The 21,088-nt window shown below is 36.3% G+C and overlaps 1 long non-coding RNA gene across 1 annotated transcript in view; it reads right to left on the bottom strand.

The window, feature by feature from the left end:
- Positions 1–7,144, bottom strand: part of LOC129398747 (uncharacterized) — a 136,660-nt gene extending 129,516 nt beyond the window's left edge. The window contains exon 1 of the long non-coding RNA XR_008626660.1: positions 2,559–7,144. This is a non-coding gene — a long non-coding RNA (uncharacterized LOC129398747). The remainder of the gene's footprint in view (positions 1–2,558) is intronic.
- Positions 7,145–21,088: the final 13,944 nt, after the last annotated feature.

Below are 21,088 nucleotides of genomic sequence, written 5' to 3'. Positions count from 1 at the left end.
GCTTTTGTTGCCATTGTTTTTGGTGTTTTAGACATGAAGTCCTTGCCCATGACTATGTCCTGAATGGTATTGCCTAGGTTTTCTTCTAGGGTTTTTATGGTTTTAGGTCTAACATGTAAGTCTTCAACCCATCTTGAATTAATTTTTGTATAAGGTGTAAGGAAGGGATCCAGTTTCAGCTTTCTACATATGGCTAGCCAGTTTTCCCAGCACCATCAAGCTACCAATGACTTTCTTCACAGAATTGGATAAAACTACTTTAAAGTTCATATGGAACCAAAAAAAAGCCTGCATTGCCAAGTCAATCCTAAGCCAAAAGAACAAAGCTGGAGGCATCATGCTACCTGACTTCAAACTATATTACAAGGCTACAGTAAACAAAACAGCATGGTACTGGTACCAAAACAGAGATATAGACCAATGGAACAGAACAGAGCCCTCAGAAATAATGCCGCATATCTACAACTATCTGATCTTGCATTCTTATTAATTGTACTTTTAAAGTTGTTAACAGCTTTAAAGTTAGGAATTTCTCTACATAACTACCAACATATTCATTAATAATTTAAGAAAAACAAAGTAAAAAGTATCATCTGCTATTGTGTATATTAATATGAATTATATATATGTTTTTTTTTTTTTGAGATGGAATCTCACTCTGTCTTCCAGGGTGGAGTGCAGTGGCGCCATCTCAGCTCACTGCAAACTCTGCCTCCCAGGTTCAAGTGATTCTCTTGCCTCAGCCTCTTGAGTAGCTGGGATTACAAGCACCCACCACCACACTCGGCTAATTTTTGTATTTTTGGTAGAGACAGGGTTTCACCATGTTGGTCAGGCTGGTCTTGAACTCCTGACCTCAAGTGATCCTCCCACCTCAGCCTCCCAAAGTGCTGGGAGTACAGGCATGAGCCACCGTGCCTAGTCAATATGAATAAATATTAATTTTGCAAAAAGATGCAGGGTTTTAGGTCATACTGATAACACACTTTAAGTCATTTGTAGTGACATCTTAACATTAAATGAGGGTGCTGAACGTTTTATTTCAAATATCATCTTCTGTGATGTTCCCCAATGTAGACAATCATTTTTGTCCACCTGAGAAAGACAACTAAATTGAAAGCTTCTTATCTGAAGTAACTCATTAAACATCTAAAACATATTTTATTGAATTTATGAAATCCTTTTGAATTCAGTTGCTACTTTTACTTACTAATTTTTGGGGTTTAACTAGAACTGTAAGCCTATTGGAGTTTCTATGGCCTGAGAAGAGTAGATAAGCTTCAACATTTTGTATTTAGAGGTTGTATGACTTTTTAAAAAATAATTTTAAATAAATGTTTCAATCAGTTATTTATAAAACATCAGTTATTTGAAAGTGTGCTTTTCAAAGCATACTCTGTCTCAAAAACTACATTAAACAGAAGGAATAGAAATGTGAAGAAGGCAGGAATCTTGGAATAAGTAGTTTACAAGCTGGGCCTGGTGACTCACGCCTGTAATCCCAGTGCTTTGGGAGGCTTAGGAGTTTGGATCACCTTAGGTCAGGAATTCAAGACCAGCCTGGCCAACATGGCAAAACGCTGTCTCTACTAAAAATACAAAAATTAGCTGGGTGTGGTGGTGCATTCCTGTAATCCCAGCTACTCGGGAGGCTGAGGTAGGAGAATCACTTGAACCTGGGAGGCAGAGGGTGTAGTGAAATGAGATTGTGCCACTGCACACCAGCCTGGGTGACAGAGACTCTGTCTCAAAAAAAAAAAAAAGTGTTTACAATCAGCAAGAGGTTTACAGACTTGACAATGTGTGATTTCTTCTAAACAAATTCATTAAAAATTTTGGCCCTTTTTTCACAAAATTATTCCCTAAGATCATTCTAAAGACATTTTAACTTCAAGAGCAAGGCATACAGGTAGATTTAAATGGCCACAAGTACTTTGCAGTTCTTTTCATTAACTTTAGAAGTCTGTTTCCTGACCTCTTAAATTTGACTGGTCCAAACACTTTTCATAACTAATAGAATCTAGCAGAAGTGATGTTGTGAGAGTTCTAGACCTTAAGTCTCAAGACATCTTTCAGTTTTTGCCTTTGCTCTTTTGGATGCCACAGTCAGAATGCTGCGTAAGGAAACTGATGGAGCCTAATGAAGTATGAATGGCCATGTGGAAGATAACTGAGTGGTCCCAGATGACAGCCAGGTACACTGCCAGATTTTTGAGTGAGGTCATTTTTTTTAATGTAACTTTTCTTTCTTTCTTTTATTTTATTTTGACGGGGTCCTATGTTGCCCAGGCTGGTCTTGAACTCCTGGGCTCAAGGAATCCTCCGCTTCAGCCTCCCAAGTAGATTAGATTAGAAGCATATGCCACTGCCCCTGGCAAGCAAGGTCATTTTTGACCTACCAGTCCAGACAACTCTGCAGCCTAATTCAGCCAATGAATGAACTCAAGATAAGTCAACAGAAGACCCACCTGTCCAGCTCACAGAATCTTGGAAATGATAAATCAGCATTGCTTAAAGACACTAAATTGTGACATTTTTACTTGATAATAGTTAATTACCTGGACATTCTAAAGTTTTAAGCGGTTTATGAAATTCAGAGGTTAATATCATAAAGCAGGCTTGGATTTTCATGCCCATCAGAAGTCCTGAGCAGTGGTGGTAGAGTGAATTTTCAGCATTAAGTGAAATGTCCGAAGTCCTGAGGGTATGGAAAAATATATAGGTGTAAACTTTGAAAGTTCTGTTTTTTTTTTCTTTATTATTGAGACAGGGTCTCTGTCACCCAGGCCAGAGTGCAGTGGCACGATCTGGGCTTACTGCAGCCTCCACCTCCCAGACTCACCTCAGCCTCCCAAGTACCTGGGACTACAGGCTTGTGCCACCATATCAGACTAATTTTTTGTATTTTTGGTGGAGATGGGGTTTTGCTATGTTGCCGAGGCTGGTCTCTAACTCCTGAACTCAAGTGATCAGCTCATCTTGGCCTCCCACAGTGCTGGGATTATAGGCATAAGCCCCCATGCCAGCCTGAAAGTTATTTTCCATGAATCAAAACAAAAACACTCCACTGGTAGACAGATGTTATTAAAAGTTTGTCAAAACCCATAGGATGTACAACACCAAAACCAAACCCTTATGTAAACTATGGACTCTGGGTGATAATGAGGTGACATTGTAGGTTCATCCATTGTGACAAATGCATGACTGTGGTGCAGGATGTCAATAGTGGGAAAGGTTGCACATGTGTTGGGGACAGGGGGTCTATAGGAACTTTGTTCTTTCCACTTAATTTTGCTGTGAACCTAAAAATTCTCTAAAAAACTAAAGCTTATTAATTAGAAAAAAACCAAAATAGCAATGAGAACAATAAAAACCACTTGTGTTATGTATTCCCCTTTTAATACATAGAAAGAAATTTACCTTTAAATATAATTAAATTTACAGCCTTGTCAGAATTTAATCAAGTTTAACTGTAATGTGGCACTTAAGGAATATTGCTACATGTGCTAATTGATTTTTCTTTTGTACTTCACACTATACAGTTCACAAAATATTCAAAGTGATGTACAAAAAGAAGGGAAAAATGGTATGTACTGCCACTTATACGTGAACACACACAGATACCTGGGGGAAATAATTCATTAGTCAATGAACAGCTCTATATATGCCAACAAACTAGAGTTCTGGGAAGAAAATAATGAATTAAAAGATCACTCGACAAAAATGCTTAATTATTTCAGTACTTATTTCCCCTGATGATATTTAGAAGTGGGAAGAAAAAGATACGCATGAAATGTGTTTGTGTATAACAGAGAGAAAGAAAGAAAGAGAGATTGTAACTGACTATAAGCAGAACAGTTTTGCTTAATTGTATTTCTAGCTACTGTTGTTCATTTTAAATTGCCTAACTGGAGTTCTAGAGCATTGAAAATATTGAGAGGCTCTAGCTGCACAGTCACAGCAATTTTTAACTGAGATAAATTACTAAACATGATCTAAATTTTGCTTTGTTTTGCTTTTGCTTCAAATGTGAAATGATCTTTCATTATTTGTAAATGGAGGAAGGTGGAATATGAAAATGAGAAGCATTTTATAGCTACTCAGTAATATGGCACCAACAATGATAAGGTATAATGCTTTAAATAAAATTTAGGGGAATCTTAGTAAGCCACGAAATTGAGTTAAGATTCAATATGTTATGGCTCTTCAAATTATATTACAACGCGATGAGCTAATTTTGAAAAATATTTAATGCCATTCAAAAAACAATTTTAGTCTGGGCGTGGTCACTCACGCCTGTAATCTCAGCACTTTGGGAGGCCAAGGAAGGAAGACTGCTTGAGCTCACGAGTTTGAGACCGGCCTGGGCACCATGGCGAAACCCTGTCTCTACAAAAAACACAAAAATCAGCTAGGCGTTGTGGTGTGCACTTGTGGTTCCAGCTACTCTGGAGGCTGAGGTGAAAGAATGGCGAGAGCCAGGGAGACAGAGGTTGCAATGAGCAGAGATCAGGCCGCTGCACTCTAGCCTGGGCAATAGAGCCACGCCTTGTCTCAAGGAAATAAAAATTGTCTTTTTGATTACTAAAATCATAATGATATTCAACATTTGTTGTGTACTTATTTTGTGCCATGGACTCTTTGAATCTGTTCACATATGTCATTTAATCCTCATAATAATCATTTGAAGTAGATACCAAATTTACATATTGGGAAACAGAGCCATAAATAGAGTCATTTATTTAAGGTCACATAGCTACTATATGTTGGCATTGGAGGTTAAACACAGAAAATTTGATCCCATAAGTCTTCATTACAAGGGTTCAAAAGAACATTGTAATACGACTAGCTGGAAACACGTATTTCATATACGTTTTTTACTTCCAATGTTTTCTGTGAAGACAAGAGATCTTTTGATCAGCATTAACAATTAATTTGGTCGTAAATTAGGTAATAATGAACACTCTTCCTGCTAGACTCGTTTCTTAGAGGCTTTTTTCTACCCTAGAAATATTTGTAGCTTAAATAAATAAGACAATAAGTTAACCTAGGTGAGTAAATCAAGCAATGCTTATAGTTACATCATTATGGAATCTATGCATTACTACAAATAAATCATGAAGGAATCAAAAAGTAGATTGATAAAATAAAATAACTTCTCTCTGCATTAAAAAGAAAAGGATATGTCTCCATGGAGGTTGCATAAAAGGAATCAAATTTTAACAGAGGAAATTCATGTTCTTAACTAAGATTGATATAGTGCTTAATAAGCTAGAAATTTTAATATGGACGTGTCAATATTCTTTCCTTGTGAAAGAATTTTTGTGTTGTGTTATATCTTCCTAAATTTCCACTACCAAGTTTTTCTTAACTTCTATTTTCACATGGAGCCAACTTTTTGACTTTTTTAAAAAGTCAAAAGACGACTTTTAGGATCTCCATTACCATAAACTACATTGAGCCTGGTTTACTGGTTTATTAATAGTTCTCCTCTTTTCTTGCTTTTGCTTATACTATTACTTTACAGGCTGGAATCTTCACAATTTCTCACATAAGAAAACTTTAAATAATTTGCTTACTCTATTAATCTAGTAAGAATTAGGCTGTTCCTATTTGTTTTTGCTTCCATCACATCATTCTGATCATTCTATGATGGTTTTATTTGACTCAGAAGAAAGCCATCCTAAACATCACTACTTGGTATCACTTCCCCTCATTCCCTATGCTTATCTTACATTTTTCTAAGTAGGCTTTTTCTCTGGGGAAATTGATGCCAGAATTTTCTTCATAAAGAGCGTTTGCCAGTGTTTTACATTAAACACTTTAAAGCATCATAATAATGATAACATTCACAAGGTACTATATTATCACATGTAACCCTTTTGAGATAATTTTGAGTGAGACATTATTTTTCTGACTTTGGAGGTGTACCAAAAACCAAAAAAAAAAAAAAAAACCACAAAAACATAAAAACAAACAAACAAACAAACCACACACACACAGAGAAATTAAGTAACATTCCCAGGGACACACGGATAAAGATGACCAAGCCAAAATGGACTCCAGAGCTTCATAGAACACACCAAGCTTGACAGTACATTCTTCAGAAGATGTCTGAAAAGATGGCCAGTTTTCAAAAGCATACCTAACAACTAAATCAGTTCCACTTATATTTAGAACCCAAATTTTGACCTCCATGTATGGTTGCCCAAATTCTGATATCCTGACTACTAATCCCCCAGTCCCAATCCCAATTCATGTGTGGACCTTAATCTTCATGTCTGCCTCTTTAAGCATCCTCATTTTTTCATCCCGTTGAGTCCTTGCTAGTAGAGTTCCAGGTCTTTCTGTCTACCTAAAATGATCATCGATTAAGACTGTCTACCTGAAACTTCTATGTTATAGTTGCTATGCTTTGTTTATGCTCTTTTTTTTAATTATACTTGAAGTTTTAGGGTACATGTGCACAATATGCAGGTTAGTTACATATGTATACATGTGCCATGCTGGTGTGCTGCACCCATTAACTCATCATGTTTATGTTGTTTCTTGAGATTGTAATTTTCATCCTTTCTCCCCGGGTCTCTGATACATATATCTTGATCTTGGCTCATTTTGTTCTGTCTTCTTGCTCATATCCTTGAAAATCCATATCACAGGCTGTAATTTCATTAAGTGGGAAACAATTTGTTTATTTTGGGATTTGAGGTCTTAATAATATTCTCATTGTCTGAGCATGTAAAAGTGCCATCATTAGCTGATTGCTGCCTTTGTCCAACTATATTTGAAATTCTCAGCTACTTCTTAAATCTTTGACTTTCTTATATCATGCCTAGAACATTTTTACTCTTTTTTATACATAGTTATATATTTGACTTTGTATTTTATACAGATTGGTGCCTTTATTTTGACAGAGTTCAATGATATAATTTTCAATTACACTGGGCTTCAAGACAATATTTTGGAATATTCTTTATAGAACATGGCTACCTGAAACATCTCTATGTCTATAATTTGAATTCACGTAATAAAAATGTCATTTTAACTTTATCAGTTTTGCAAAATATGACATAATGAGTCGAATACAGTAATTAAAACATTTCCAAAATATAGGTTAAACCCATTCCTATGGAACCCCAAGGAAAATAACTTCGGGTACACCCAAGGTTTTCCAAAACACTACTTTTACTGTGAAAAGTTTAATGCATTTACATTAATTCATTTAATGAGACTAACTACATATTTACTAAGGTACATTGATAGAATTAAACAGGCTTTGGAAATACATTTATTATTATCTGGCTACTTTTGTTAGTTCCTCAGATGCTAATCAAACTTTCTGCAGGTATTTTCAATTACTATTTAATGATTTTACAGTGTACTTGCTGTGTGCCTCTCATTTAATCAGCAGCCATTGATTTCATCTGTCCCAACACTTCAGATGAGTTTTTTTGGCTCACTTCTCTCAACTCGTGGCAGCTCTGAAATCCTCAGCAAATCCTTTGAGATATGATGAAGAAAGCAGTTTCTACAGAACTTCTTGAGTTCTCTCCTCTTTAAAATAGACATTAACACCTGTATGCTTGATAAGAGTATGGTGGTCTTAATCATGCAGCATCCGGATAAGTGACACCTAGTGGTTAGATATTTTAAACACGTAAGTGGAGTTAACATGTAGAAGAAATAAGATGTTGGACAATTGAGCTTGTTCTATCATAATAAATAATGTAATATTTTAGGGCTGCTTTATTATAAGAACATAGGCTTTTATTGTGTAAACCTTCAGAGAGTTGAATAAAAATCAATTTGTAAAAGACTCAGACAGGTAGATTTAATATAATTCCACTAAAGAATAAAATGAATAAAATATGAAATAATATATCATGTCAAGAGCTTTTAGTCACCATATTTCAGCTTAATTCAACAAACATTTATCCAGTCCCAACAACAGGCACTATGGCAGTGTGCAAGGAACAAAGATATCAGGATTAATACAGCACAGTATCAAGTCAATGCAGATCTCTGTCTGTGCAACTACCTTTGATCTTAAGATGCTTTCTATTCTGTATAGCTATGGGTCCTGACCATGCAGCATCTCATTATCTCCTGCAGTTTTGGCAGTTAACACCGACTATTAAAGCTCCTGTTTCTTACCATAGTGGTTTCTAATAACATTTATCTCAGTTTTGTCACTCTGACCCAAAGCAGTTGAACATGCATAGCTTAATTTTCTTCTGTCCTTATGAGACTAGGCCAAGATAATTTAATAGCACTCTCCTAAAGATTCTAAGATAATAAAAGGATATTATTAAATGGATTATGCAAATAGTTAAGATTAGCAAACGGATTTGACAGAAATTAACATCTACAACTCTGACATATCATGTTTGGGTTTTTACAGCAGGGTTCTCAAGCCTAAATGTTCATTATAAATCACTGTAGAATCTTATGAAAAATGAAGATTTTGTGGTCTGAGGTAGGGTATGATCTCCCAGGTGATGCTGCTTCTGGTTTACTAATGTTCTGTGGACTATTTAGTAGTGAGACCTTCTTAGACGTCTTTCTAACAATCTAAGGGGTTTCTTGTGTCCTGTCACTCTTTCTGTGTCAAAATTCAGTTTCACCTTTGGGTACCCTTAAGCACACATGATCTGCTCAGACTGTAGTTCAGAGTGAATAAGGAAGCAGGAAGAAAATAAATTTCCTTCTCACCCTCAAATACTATCCAACTTCCCAGGTCATATTTCTTGTCCCAAAAATGTTTGACAGAATGAATATTTATTTCTATATTAACCAAATTTATCATGTAGTTTTAAAAATCCAAGGAAACAGATTATTCACAATCAGAACCAAAACCAAAACAAAAAACTCAACCAATCAAACAAAACATAAATTGATAGTTTCTATTTGAAACTCTTTCCAAGTTAAAGAGCGAGAAGCTCCAGAAATATTTCCTGTTTCTCAAGAGCTTATATAATACCAATATCTGCTCAATCAAGACAATCCTTATTAAGTCCACTCCAGATACTTTCATCAATCTTTCATCTTGATTCTGGTAGCGAAAAGACCTGAACAGAGTTTCTGTAGTCTTCTGCAATTGCTCAAAAACAATACAATATAACACAAAGCACTCACCTTTACAGAAGAATAAATATGACTTCACAGGCATAACACAGCCTAAATCCATTCTAAGAAAGAAATATTTTCTGAGGAAATACATACATAGTATAGAAAAACAGAACACTACCAAAACAGATTTAACATTTTATTATTACACAAGTTCTTTAGCTCCTACACATCATAGTTCCTCATCCCTTTCTCATTCTAATTATTGTCCCTGGTTTTCCTTTGCAAAACTGAGTGGTACTTTTCTTAGTCTTTCTGTCTTCTTCACAGGGATTCTAAAAGCTTCACCATACATTATACAGAAAATTACTTACAGATTCTTTCCTATCCCAGGACCTACTGAGATGTTACAGATGTTCCTTCCATTTTTTTCCTCCTACAACCCTCACTCTAAATACAAATATATTGAAATCATAGACTAAAGGTAAAGATGTTTAACCCACAAATGAATTAATATAAAAAAGAAAAGGATGCCTCCAACTTCCATAAATGAAGAGAGATGTAAGTTAGTGGTAAATATATCAACTAATTATATGGTGCTCATAAGGATCAAATAATAACAATAGGAACTAGAAGATAATACCCATTAGAAGACAGGAAAGGTGGAATTAGGCTTATGTAAGGGAGGGTGTTAGAACTAAAGACCCTTTACTAAAGTACTTTTAAAAGGCTGACATTCACAAAAAATGTAGACATTTACAAAAAAGTTGACTTCTCCTTTGTAAAGGAATATTATAGGACCTACTGACTTAGGAAGTGTCAGGAAAACTCTTTATAATTCAGAAATTCATGTATTTTAAAAAAATGCCTTCAGTGAAAAAATGGCTTCATGGGTATGGAATCCCAATTTATATTTCTGATGAGTCAAGAGACCTAGATGAAGAAAATTGGCTTATGAATTGTACTGGAGATAACCAACACTCTCAGAAGTCAATGAAAAAAGAAATTATTCTGTAGCTATATTTTCCCCACTTGTGTAGAAACGTATGGAGGGAGATGAAAGCAACTGTGCAAAAGAGGAGCTTCCGAATAAAATTTTATTTCATACAATGGAAAACACACACACACACACACACACACACACACACAACATGAGAGAGCTAAAACAAAATTGAGGTAAAAGAAAATCTGGGCCAGGCACAATGGCTCACACTTGTAATCCCAGCACTTTGGGAGAATGAGGCCAGAGAAACACTTGAGCCCAGGAGTCTGAGACCAGCCTGGGCAACACAGTGAGGCCCCTTCACTCAAAAATAAAGGAAATAAAGAAATTAGCTGGGTGTGGTGGCATACACTGGGAGGCTGAGGCTAGAGGATTGCTTGAGCCCAGGAGCTCCAGGCTGCAGTGACTATGATTGTACCACTGCACTCTAGCCTGGGTGCCAGAGCAAGGCGCCATCTCAAAACAAACAAACAAACAAAAACTGAAATAAATAAGTGTGGCTTAAATTACTATAATAATAAAAAGAAGGGAGATAAAGTACAATGAAAATAGGGTAATTTAAAAAATCAGAAATGTTGAAAAACAATAAAATTGAAATGAATCATTACAATTAAAACATCTTGAATGTAAAGCTTAAAAAGCAAATAAAATATGTACAAATTAGTGAAATCCCACTAGAGACCATAAAGCATGAACGTTTATTTTTAAAGTACTGAGAAAAAGTAGCTGTCTACTTACTTGTATACCCAGCTGTACTCTCTAGCTGAACAGCGTAAGTGAATCAATAATACTTTCAGGAGACTAATGTAATCATAGATTATGGTTCAAATAATACTTAAAAGACATAGTTCAGGAAAAAATAATCAATGAACCCACAAGCAAAAATGAGGATATAAGAAGCAATGTCAAAAAAAGAATTTGATAAATGTGTTGATATATTAAAATATCATGGATTCTATTGGTCAATAACTTAAACAAGTATTGCCATTTTTCTGGTAACTAAAAACAATGTGAAACTAAAATTACAAACAATTAAATTGATGAGTGGACAGTGATGAGAGTAAACTTTTCGAAGGTCAAAGGTCCGAAAGCTTTAGGGTATCTCATGCACTTATTAATTTTTATTTTATAAACACTTAAATAGTGCTTAATATTTTCCTCAAATTTTATTAAAGATGATATAATAATATGTAGCCTGAGGTCACTACTTTTGATGTATTTATTTTAAAGGACTATTGCATCCATTTTCCCACAACTTTTTTTAGTGTTTTTGGTGGAGATGGTGGTAGTGTCATTATTTTACTTTTTAAAAATTTTGTTTTCTAACTCATTCTCCCCCAAACCAAACAGGTTTCTTTTTCCTTTCCTTTCCTTCCCCTTCCCTTTCTCCTTCCCCTTCCCCTTCCCCTCCCTTCCTTCCCTTCCTTCTTTTCTTTTCTTTCTTTCTTTTTTTTTTTTTTTTTTTTGTAAGAGAAAGGCTCTTCCTCTTTCACCCAGGCTGGAGTGCAGTGGCGTGATCACAGCTCACTACAGCCTCAAACTCCTGCGTCTAGGAGATTCCTCCGAGTAGCTACAGGCACATGCCACCACCATGACTGGTTAATTTTTAAATTTTTGGTAGAAACAGGGATCTTGCTTTGTGGCCCAGACTGGTCTTCCACTCCTGGCCTCAAGCAATCCTATTATCTTGGCCTCCCAAAGTTCTGGGATTACAGAAATGAGCCACTGCATTTGGTCTTGCTTGTCTAATAAACTGTTCTTTTTTTTTTTTTTTCAATATCTTAAAACCAGAGAATCCTCTGTTCAAACAAAATCTTTAACGTAAGTGTAAAGAAAGCCAAACAATATAATTAGGGCTCCTCTTTATAAAGAGAGAAAGTGAATAGCTGTGAGGCAAAGGAGTCACAGACACTTATCAGAAATGTTACATAGCACAGACATAAAAAAGATGTTTGAGAGGAGATAGAGGCCTCTTAGATAGGCCTCGTCCCAAGTAGAAGAACACATGCAACCCCCAAACCTTTACTAACCCGCGGGTGAGGCCAGGCACAGATGTGTTTAGGAACCACAGCCATCTTTCCAGAAGACTGAAGTCCAATACTCATGGCAAACACAGAACATCTGAGTGACTATTGATCAATGGAAGTCCTCCGGCTGGAGAAGTACTTTGATTAGAATGGAGCCTCAGAGCCCAAGGACTTCTATCAGCTTGTTCTTCTGTTGAGCCCACCACTCAGAGTTGCTAAGCCAACTGTCTGCTATATTCCCAGAAGACAGAATAAATAAGTCTACAGTGCCATGTAGTTGTATCTTTTCAGCACATCTTCCTTATCTGTATATAAAGCAAATTTTTAAACAACTTACCTCTACAAAGTCACTTTTGCCATTCAATGTAACATAGCTCTATACTAGACACTATGGGGTGAAGGTCATTGCGGTATTATGGAGGGTAGCAAAATTCCATCTATGACATCACACAAACATCAACCAAAAGAAACTTTGTGTGGCTGTAATAGTATCAGGCACAGTAGACTCTGCCATAGAGATAAAGGAGGCATTTCATACTATTAAAAGTTCAGTTAAATGGACAGTATAACAGTCACACCTTTGCTTACAACGTGATGGTAGGCATGAATCAACAGATAAAGAGAACACATTGTACTCAGAGCCTTATAATTAAAAATAAATCCAGTTAGAGTTATTTTGTAAACAAAATGTAGGAGGGATTTTAGGAAAAAAAATTGTCTTAACACTAGACAGAGAAAAAGATAACTCATATGCAAGGAACCAACAGTAGACTATAGAACAACATCAACTGAAATAAAAAAGAGTAAAATCATATCCTCAAAATTCTATAATACTTATCAATAAATAATCAGGAACCCAGCAAAACTAATTTTAAAAAAGAAAAAAACAAAAATACTTTTTATGAACGAAATTAGAGACAACCACATAAGTATCCCCACTAAAGGAATTTTAAGAATATACTTCAGTAATATGGAAAAGATAAAAGATACTAAAATAAATATCTGAGAAATAAAAGTTGTCATGTGTACAAATTTTACCAAACAATGAATGTATACAAGCTATAATGCAGTCTTATTTATGTTGCTAAAATATTCAAATAAAAATTATTAAAATGCTCATATATCACAGGGGGTATAATAGGAGGAAGTATTTTAGCTCCTTTATTCTGGAGGAAGTTAAAGTATTAATTCAGTCGCTGTATATTAATAGATGCATGATAAATTTCAAGGAGAGTAAATTCAATCAATCAGAATAAAAGGCAAAAAAGAGAAAAGCATGGAAGTTACGGTGTGACATATAAGGGGAAATACAAGTTAAAAATCAGAAATAATTCTCCCTGTTGAAAACAGAAGAGACTTTCTACACTCCCATTTCTTACAGCAAGTACTACGTGTTGTTTATATGGAAAACATGTATATAATGGGTTGTATCTGTTTCATTATATAAAAGGGTGAAAATCCTTTATTTCTTTGCAATCTATTAGGAAATTGGCCAGGATGCACAGTATATTCTGGATTAATGCTTATTTAATAATAAAATTGTTTTCATTTTTTCTAACTTTAAGGTGAGGTTTTCTGGGTTGAGAAGAAATTGTGTGTTTGTGTGTGTGTGTGTGTGTGTGTTTTATCCTTTTTTCTTTTCTTTTTAAGATGGAGTCTCGCTCTGTCACCCAGGCTAGAGTGCAGTGGTGCGATCGCGGCTCACTTCAACCTCCACCTCCCGGTTTCAAGCGATTCTCCTGCCTCAGCCTCCCAAGTAGCTGGGATTACAGGCGCCGGCCACTGCACCTGGCTAATTTTTATATTTTTAGTAGAAATGGGGTCTCACCATCTTGGTCAGGCTGATCTTGAACTCCTGACCTCATGATCCACCCACCTATGCCTCCCAAAGTGCTGGGATTACAAGTGTGAGCCACTGCGCCCAGAAGGAAATTTTGGTTTTAATTACATTTCCCCAACAATTCTGACAAGGATGTCTGAAACACCCTAAACTAAGGGACAGCTGAAGGTCTGTGGCCACACAAAAGTCAGTTCTTTTTATGTGGATAAATTAACATATTTACTGAGATTCTTAGACAGGCCATATCCCAAGCAAATGAATTACTGGCATTTATGCGATGAAGTGAATTCTAAGGGGAAAAAAATGATATAGAATCCCAGAAGAAAAGATTGAGAAAAAATGGAGAGGAAATTGGAGAACTAAAGACACTTTCTCTTTTACAGAAATCTCCTGCTCCTCTTATGGGGTGTCCCTGCTCCCTCTGCTTCTCCTGCTTGTCTCCCCTGACCCCTACTGCCTCCAACTCTAGCCACTGCCACTGTCTCAAGCTAACTCCCAGGAAGAGGGAGGTGATGGATTGTTCCCCTCTTTGGTAGATTTCTCTGTAAAGAGAGATGAGGGCACAGCCTCTTTAACTGAAATGAATTACCTGCTGTGCTTGAGGACATGGTTTTGTGTGCCTTGTGGCCTAGTCCTGAGCCACTTCATGTCTTAGGCCAGAATCCTTCTCCAGGAGCCCCTTAATATCTGCACATCTTGTAGCTACAAAGCACATATGATAAAGAGACCTAAGGAAGGAATAATGAAGAACTTGCACAGAGATTGTGACATTGTATGAAAAAAACAAGATGGAGAGTAGCTGCACTGCTCACTTAGAAAAAGACAAGCTAAGAAAATGTGGTACATATACACCATGGAATACTATGCAGCCATAAAAAATGATGAGTTCATGTCCTTTGTAGGGACATGGATGAAATTGGAAATCATCATTCTCAGTAAACTATCACAAGAACAAAAAACCAAACACCGCATATTCTCACTCATAGTTGGGAATTGAACAATGAGAACACATGGACACTGGAAGGGGAACATCACACTCTGGGGACTGTTGTGGGGTGGGGGGAGGGGGGAGGGATAGCATTAGGAGATATACCTAATGCTAAATGACCAGTTAATGGGTGCAGCACACCAGCATTGCACATGTATACATATGTAACTAACCTGCACATTGTGCACATGTACCCTAAAACTTAAAGTATAATAATAATAAAATAAAATAAAATAAAAATAAAAAAAGAAAAAGACAAGCTAACTAGGTGTTAAACTGATGAATGTCATAACAGGAAGGGAAACCAAAGTGCCATGCATTTTACCTTTTTTTTTTTTTTCAATTTGAGGAAACCCAGCCCTTTCCATTCAGATCCCAGCAAGCTAATGTGATGGGGTCCAGCAGATCACTACATCAAGGAATCTGGTGGCCAAGGAAAACCAGCTATCCACTATCCCCGCAACTATGGAAGAACTAAGGGTGTTAGAGATGCTTCAAGAGCAGTGGCCAGAGGCCATACTTAAACCCTTCCTGGCAAAGATGAGCTGGGAGAGATTGCAGCCATATACCTAGAAGATAGGGGGAGTCCTTCATTGACTTCCATAAGCAGTTTGTTGAGATTTTCTCAAAATTCACTGGTATGAACCCAAAGGCAGATTAAAATAATGCTCTAGTCTTAGCAACCTTTATCTCATTTTTCCTTATCTACATTAGTGCTATCTAAACCCAAGTTAAAGAAAAGGTTGTAGGAATTGCAGAGACAAGAGTCTAAAGTAGGGAATACTTGGCATATGGCTCAAAATTGGAAAAATATTGGAGGTAGGAACTGGTAAACTACATATGTCAATACTTTCCCTCAAGATAATCTAACTTTGCCTTTTCAGATGATAGATAGATAGATAGATAGATAGATAGATAGATAGATAGATAGATAGATATTCTGTAATTTCCTTGGATATTTCTCATTTTCTATTTGGTGGTAATAGATCAACACAGATGGCTGGCATTTTGGGTCAGCTTTCCACTTTTCCCTCCCTAGTTCTCATATAGATAGGTTCTCTTATTAAGGAAATGTGTTTTTACTCTCTTGATTCTCCAGTAAATGTATTGGAGAGAGACTTGTTGTGCAACATAAAGGCTGTCGTATTCTTTACTCCCGATGGATTGTCTATGGAAGAAACTGCGTGGGGAAAATGCCCCAGATTTGGTTGCAAGGTGTCTTCTGAAAGGGGTATGGCAGAGAACAGCAGTCTGACACTGTGCTAGAAAAGCATAGATCCTGATCTAAGACAAATCATTGCATGACCTTGGGCCCTAGGAAATAGTGATACTGCTATTATTCGAAATATAGAACCAATAAAAAATAGTTCAGCAAAAGTATAAGCTATGCCTACGTGTAAAACAGTATTCTTTGTCAAGAGCTTAATTAAAAAATAATGAAACCAGTTATAAAAAATTAAACAAGGAATGATATTTAAAAGAAGTGACTGGGCGTAGTGGCTCACACCTGTAATCCCAGCACTTTGGGAGGCCGAGGCGGGCGGATCACAAGGTCAGGAGATCGAGACCATCCTGGCTAACATGGTGAAACCCCGTCTTTACTAAAAATACAAAAAATTAGCTGGGCGTGGTGGCTTGCGCCTGTAGTCTCAGCTACTCGGGAGGCTGAGGCAGGAGAATGGTGTGAACTCAGGAGGCGGAGCTTGCCGAGATTGCGCCACTGCACTCCAGCCTGGGCAATAGAGCGAGATTCCATCTCAAAAAAAAAAGGGGGGGGGAGAAGAAGCACTCGCCCTGTATTACCTCCATACTTCTAATAAGGAAGAAAGGTTAATTTAATGAACATGGTTGACCAATGCATACATTTGGACAAGATTTTATTCACCAATCTTTGTAATTCCTAACCCTTCAACTATTCTGACTTACGACTTTGTTACCATTGTCTGCAAAGTATTTCTCTGTAATAGATGTGTTCTGCAATTTATTGCCCTTCCTTCTTTCCCCCCTTGGTTCCTTCCTTCCTTTCTTTCTTTTTATTCCTCTAGTGGGTGAGTCTAAACTCTTGTTTGCATTTGCTTATGAAAGAGTTCAGTATTTACAGGAAAAAAAAAAAACCGGAAGTGTGTGAGGATTCTTCTACTATTTTCTCTAGTCATTCACAAAATATAAAATACAATAAAATAAAAAAATCTTCCGCACCAGGAGGATCTATAATTATTCAATATGTGGATGATTCTTAGTAGCCTCAGAAACTAGAGAGTAATACAAAATTGATCACTCTGGCTTTGTTACAATTCTTTGCTTCAAAGGTGTACAAAACCCCACTAGACAAGTCACAATATTACAAAACTGAAGTAAAGTAGTTGAGAAATGAGTTATCAGCTACAGGCCATAGTGTGTTAGGTCCAAGAATCAGCTCATTTTGCAGATAAAATGTCCTGCTACAAAAACAAACAAACAAAAAATTAGGCACTTTATGGGACTTGTGTAATATTATAGACAGTAAATTTTAACTTTTGCAGAGTGGTAATATCTCCTATGGAGCAACTGACTGATAATTCTCCAGATCCTCTGGTTTGGTCTTTAGAATTTGAAGAGGCTTTTGAACAATTGAAATAGGCTATAGCCTCTCCACCAGGTTTAAAGTTTACAAATTTGGAAAATCCCAATCTAATTTATTTGATATTCATATTCATATTGCATATTTGATAATAGTTATTGATAATACCCCCAGGAAAAATAACATGGCCTAGATAAAAGCTTCCTAGTTGTGACTTATAAAACCTGAAAAACTTATGTTTTGTTTAGAATTAAGTCTGCACAAGCAGATGAGTTAATAGCAGTTAGTAAAAAAGTAATTTTTTAAGACTGGACTTAAAGTAAATATATATTCTAGTAATATATGCTTGATATCAATGACATGCAAGAGAGGAATTTTTTTAAGAGGGGATTTCTTTTTACTTCAATGACAACTAGAGTATCTCTTGGAAAATTGGAAATTGGTAGGTTGTTAGAGGCTTTACAACTGCCTGCTTGGATATCAGTAGTTCATTATACAGCTCACGTACTACAGGATGAAATATCTAATGGCAATAATTTTGCTACAGAACTGCAGAAGCTGATAAACTTGGCAAATCCCAAGCTTAGAAATTCACCTTTTAATAAAGTAAGGAACATTTATTCATTTTCAAAAATATTTTATACAAACGAAAATGGACAAATGGATGATAAAAGAAGCTAAAAGAAATTTAACTGGACTATGGAATTTACTAAACAAAATAATTTCTACACCACAGTTCCTATTTGCTTCGTTAGTATTGTTGTGTCGTCAACAACATTATCTGACTATAGGAGAATTTTGAAGGCAGTAGACTGTTACTAAGCCTGACAAAAAGACAAAATTATTCAAAACATTTAAGAAATGTGTTATGTGTTTGCAGAATTCTTATAGGTTATTCCCAAAATAAATCCAGAAAGTTTTTCCTGACCAACTTTACAGGTAATCAGGTGTCAGTCATAAAACTAATCCTTGCAAAAAGTTAGAGATTGTATTAAGTTCTGGTTGCATGATGCCTGGATGGCTTGAAGTCTTTCCCTCTTTATAAGCCAATAATCAGACAGTGATAGCTTCTCTTAATACATGTAATTCCTGCTTTTAGGATACCAGAGCACATTGAATAAGACAACGGAAGTCATTTCATTTCTATTATAACTATTATGCAGATGTTTGCAGATTCCTATGATAGTCCTTTGGACAAATAGAGCAAATGAATCAAACTAAAAAACAAAATAAACAAATTCATTGGCCAAGAGTCAACCACCTAGTATGTCAAAATGGCCTAGAGCTTTACTACTAGCCTCATTAAAAATTAGAGTGATACTCAGAAGCATACATGGGATCTTTCTTTTTAAATTTATGTGTGAGAGTCCCATGAATTCTGGGCTGAGACCATATACTATACCTGATTTAATGGAATTCTCTCAGTCATGTTCAAGGTCTTTTCCTTTCCCTAGAATTGAGACACAGAGTGATAAGGTTCTGGAAAAAAACAACTGGGAAAAGTCTGCCAGCTCTATCGAAAAGAAGATTTTGTCTACATAAAATTGTTCTGTAGGATAAAACAGGCTATCATTGGACAGGGCTGGGAGAGATTCTTTCAAGTGTTAAGTACCCACATAACAAAGTGACAGGGGAGAGAGGGAAGCCAGTGGATTCTTGCTTTCCATATGAAGCTAGCACCTCTGGATCGCTGAACTACGATTCTCACAATGGATTTGAAACCTAAATTTTCTAGAGTAGCTGATATTGGTAGAAAACTAAACCAACTGGAGGTGTTTAATCAAAGATACTGCAAATCTTATAGAGATCTTACTGTCCTATTCACAGTTGGATTTTTTCTGCTTTAAAAACCACATTTTACTGGAAAACAAATGGAATTTATTACATAACATTTTTGATCCATATTCACAGTAATGATTCCTAAAACTTTATTTCTGTTTAGCTCTAAATTCTAATCTGAATATAAACAGGATCTCAATTTGTAAATTCCAAAACCTGGTTATTGATAGAAAAAATGTAAGAATCACCTTCATTAATTTTTTTTTAAATAACAAAGTAAATGATAGGCATTTCAATACAAGTGAAGCCCTAAATTTAACCAAAAAATGTTTTGTTAACAGGTTTGATTGGAAGGATGATATGCTAAAGAAGAAGAAATCTGTCCAGGTGCAGTGGCTTATACCTATAATCCCAGCACTTTGGGAGGCCGAACCTGGCAGATTGCTTGAGCCTAGGAGTTTGAAACCAGCCTGGGCAACATGGTGAAACCCCATCTTTACCAAAAATACAAAAGTTAGCCAGGAGTGGTGGCACATGCCTGTTTTTCCAGCTACTCAGGAAGCTGAGGTGTGAGGATGCCTTGAGCCCGGGAGGTCGAGGCTGCAGTGAGCTGTGATCACGTCATTTCACTCCAGCGTTGGCAACAGAGTGAGATCCTGTCTTTAAAAAAAAAAAAAAAAGTCTATCTAATAGAGAAACAGAAGTCTGGCATTTATATTCAGAGACTGCCCAAACCAGGTCTAATATCACTATATTCACTTTGGAATGAAAGTTCTCTCCAGTCCCAGCAGATCAATAAAGATATTTGGTTGACGGTTTTAATCCTATACATTGGGGTCTCCAGTTCTTGTGCCTTCTTTCTGTGTCATCTTGACTGAAAATCACAGAGTGCTTTGATCACTCTGTGACCCAGTGAGTTACAGGTTTTTCCTGAAGGCTTGAATCCAAACAAGGCCTTGACAATTCATTCCCAGGCACTGATAAAAGTATCTAGGTTGTTGCACAAACATCATCCCAGACTCAGCCAAACTCCTTAAACCTTCATATAAACTCCCTACCCTGACCCCCTCACCAGGGACATAACTAGGTAGAGCACCCCTTTTCTCTTTCAGTCCTTTGTGAGCATTGCTACAGCACTCGGTAAGTTTCCCTAACAAAAGCTTAGGACTGATCCCCCTGGCATTTAGTGCCTCTTGCTTTGGAATCTCAACGGGCTCCATCTGGGCATGGTTTGGGGCAATCCCGTGTGGAAATCCCTGCCGCCACTTTTGGAGTTACTCCAGCCACGTGTTCAGCCAGACGAAACAGTTTAATTATTAATTTAGATTCGATGCAAAAATAAAAAAGCAGCAGAAGAAGCCCATATAGTGGAATAGTTCTAAAGGCTTGAAACAATTAGAGCCATATACATTAAACACTGAAAGTTCAGTCTGTATCTTTCAATGGGTTCCTTATAAGACTTTGATGTTAGATGGTGGCCATGGATGTCTCTGCATATTATATCGGAGGAAACTATTTGAAAAGATAGAACAATGACTAAGGGCCTAAATTGTTATATAAATCTGATGATACTCATGTGTTTAATTCATTTTAGTCTTTATTGCTTCCAAAGCATTTTGATTGCAATGCAAATATTACTTTTATAATGTATTTTTTTCCAGTAGGAGCATTGACTTGTCCAACCTACCATTTCATCCAGAAACAGAATTTTACAAAATTTACATATCCATAGTGATTGTCTCTTTTATGCTATCTTTACTCGTGACACCCTACTTTTATTACCTTTAAAAAAAGACAATTTTAGAGCAGTTTTCAGATTATAGAA

The sequence above is a fragment of the Pan paniscus genome, chromosome 11 (assembly GCF_029289425.2).
Source record: "Pan paniscus chromosome 11, NHGRI_mPanPan1-v2.0_pri, whole genome shotgun sequence".
Lineage (NCBI taxonomy): Eukaryota > Metazoa > Chordata > Mammalia > Primates > Hominidae > Pan > Pan paniscus.
The sequence above is the reverse complement of the archived record's forward strand: the minus strand, read 5'-3'. Positions and strand labels throughout refer to the sequence as shown.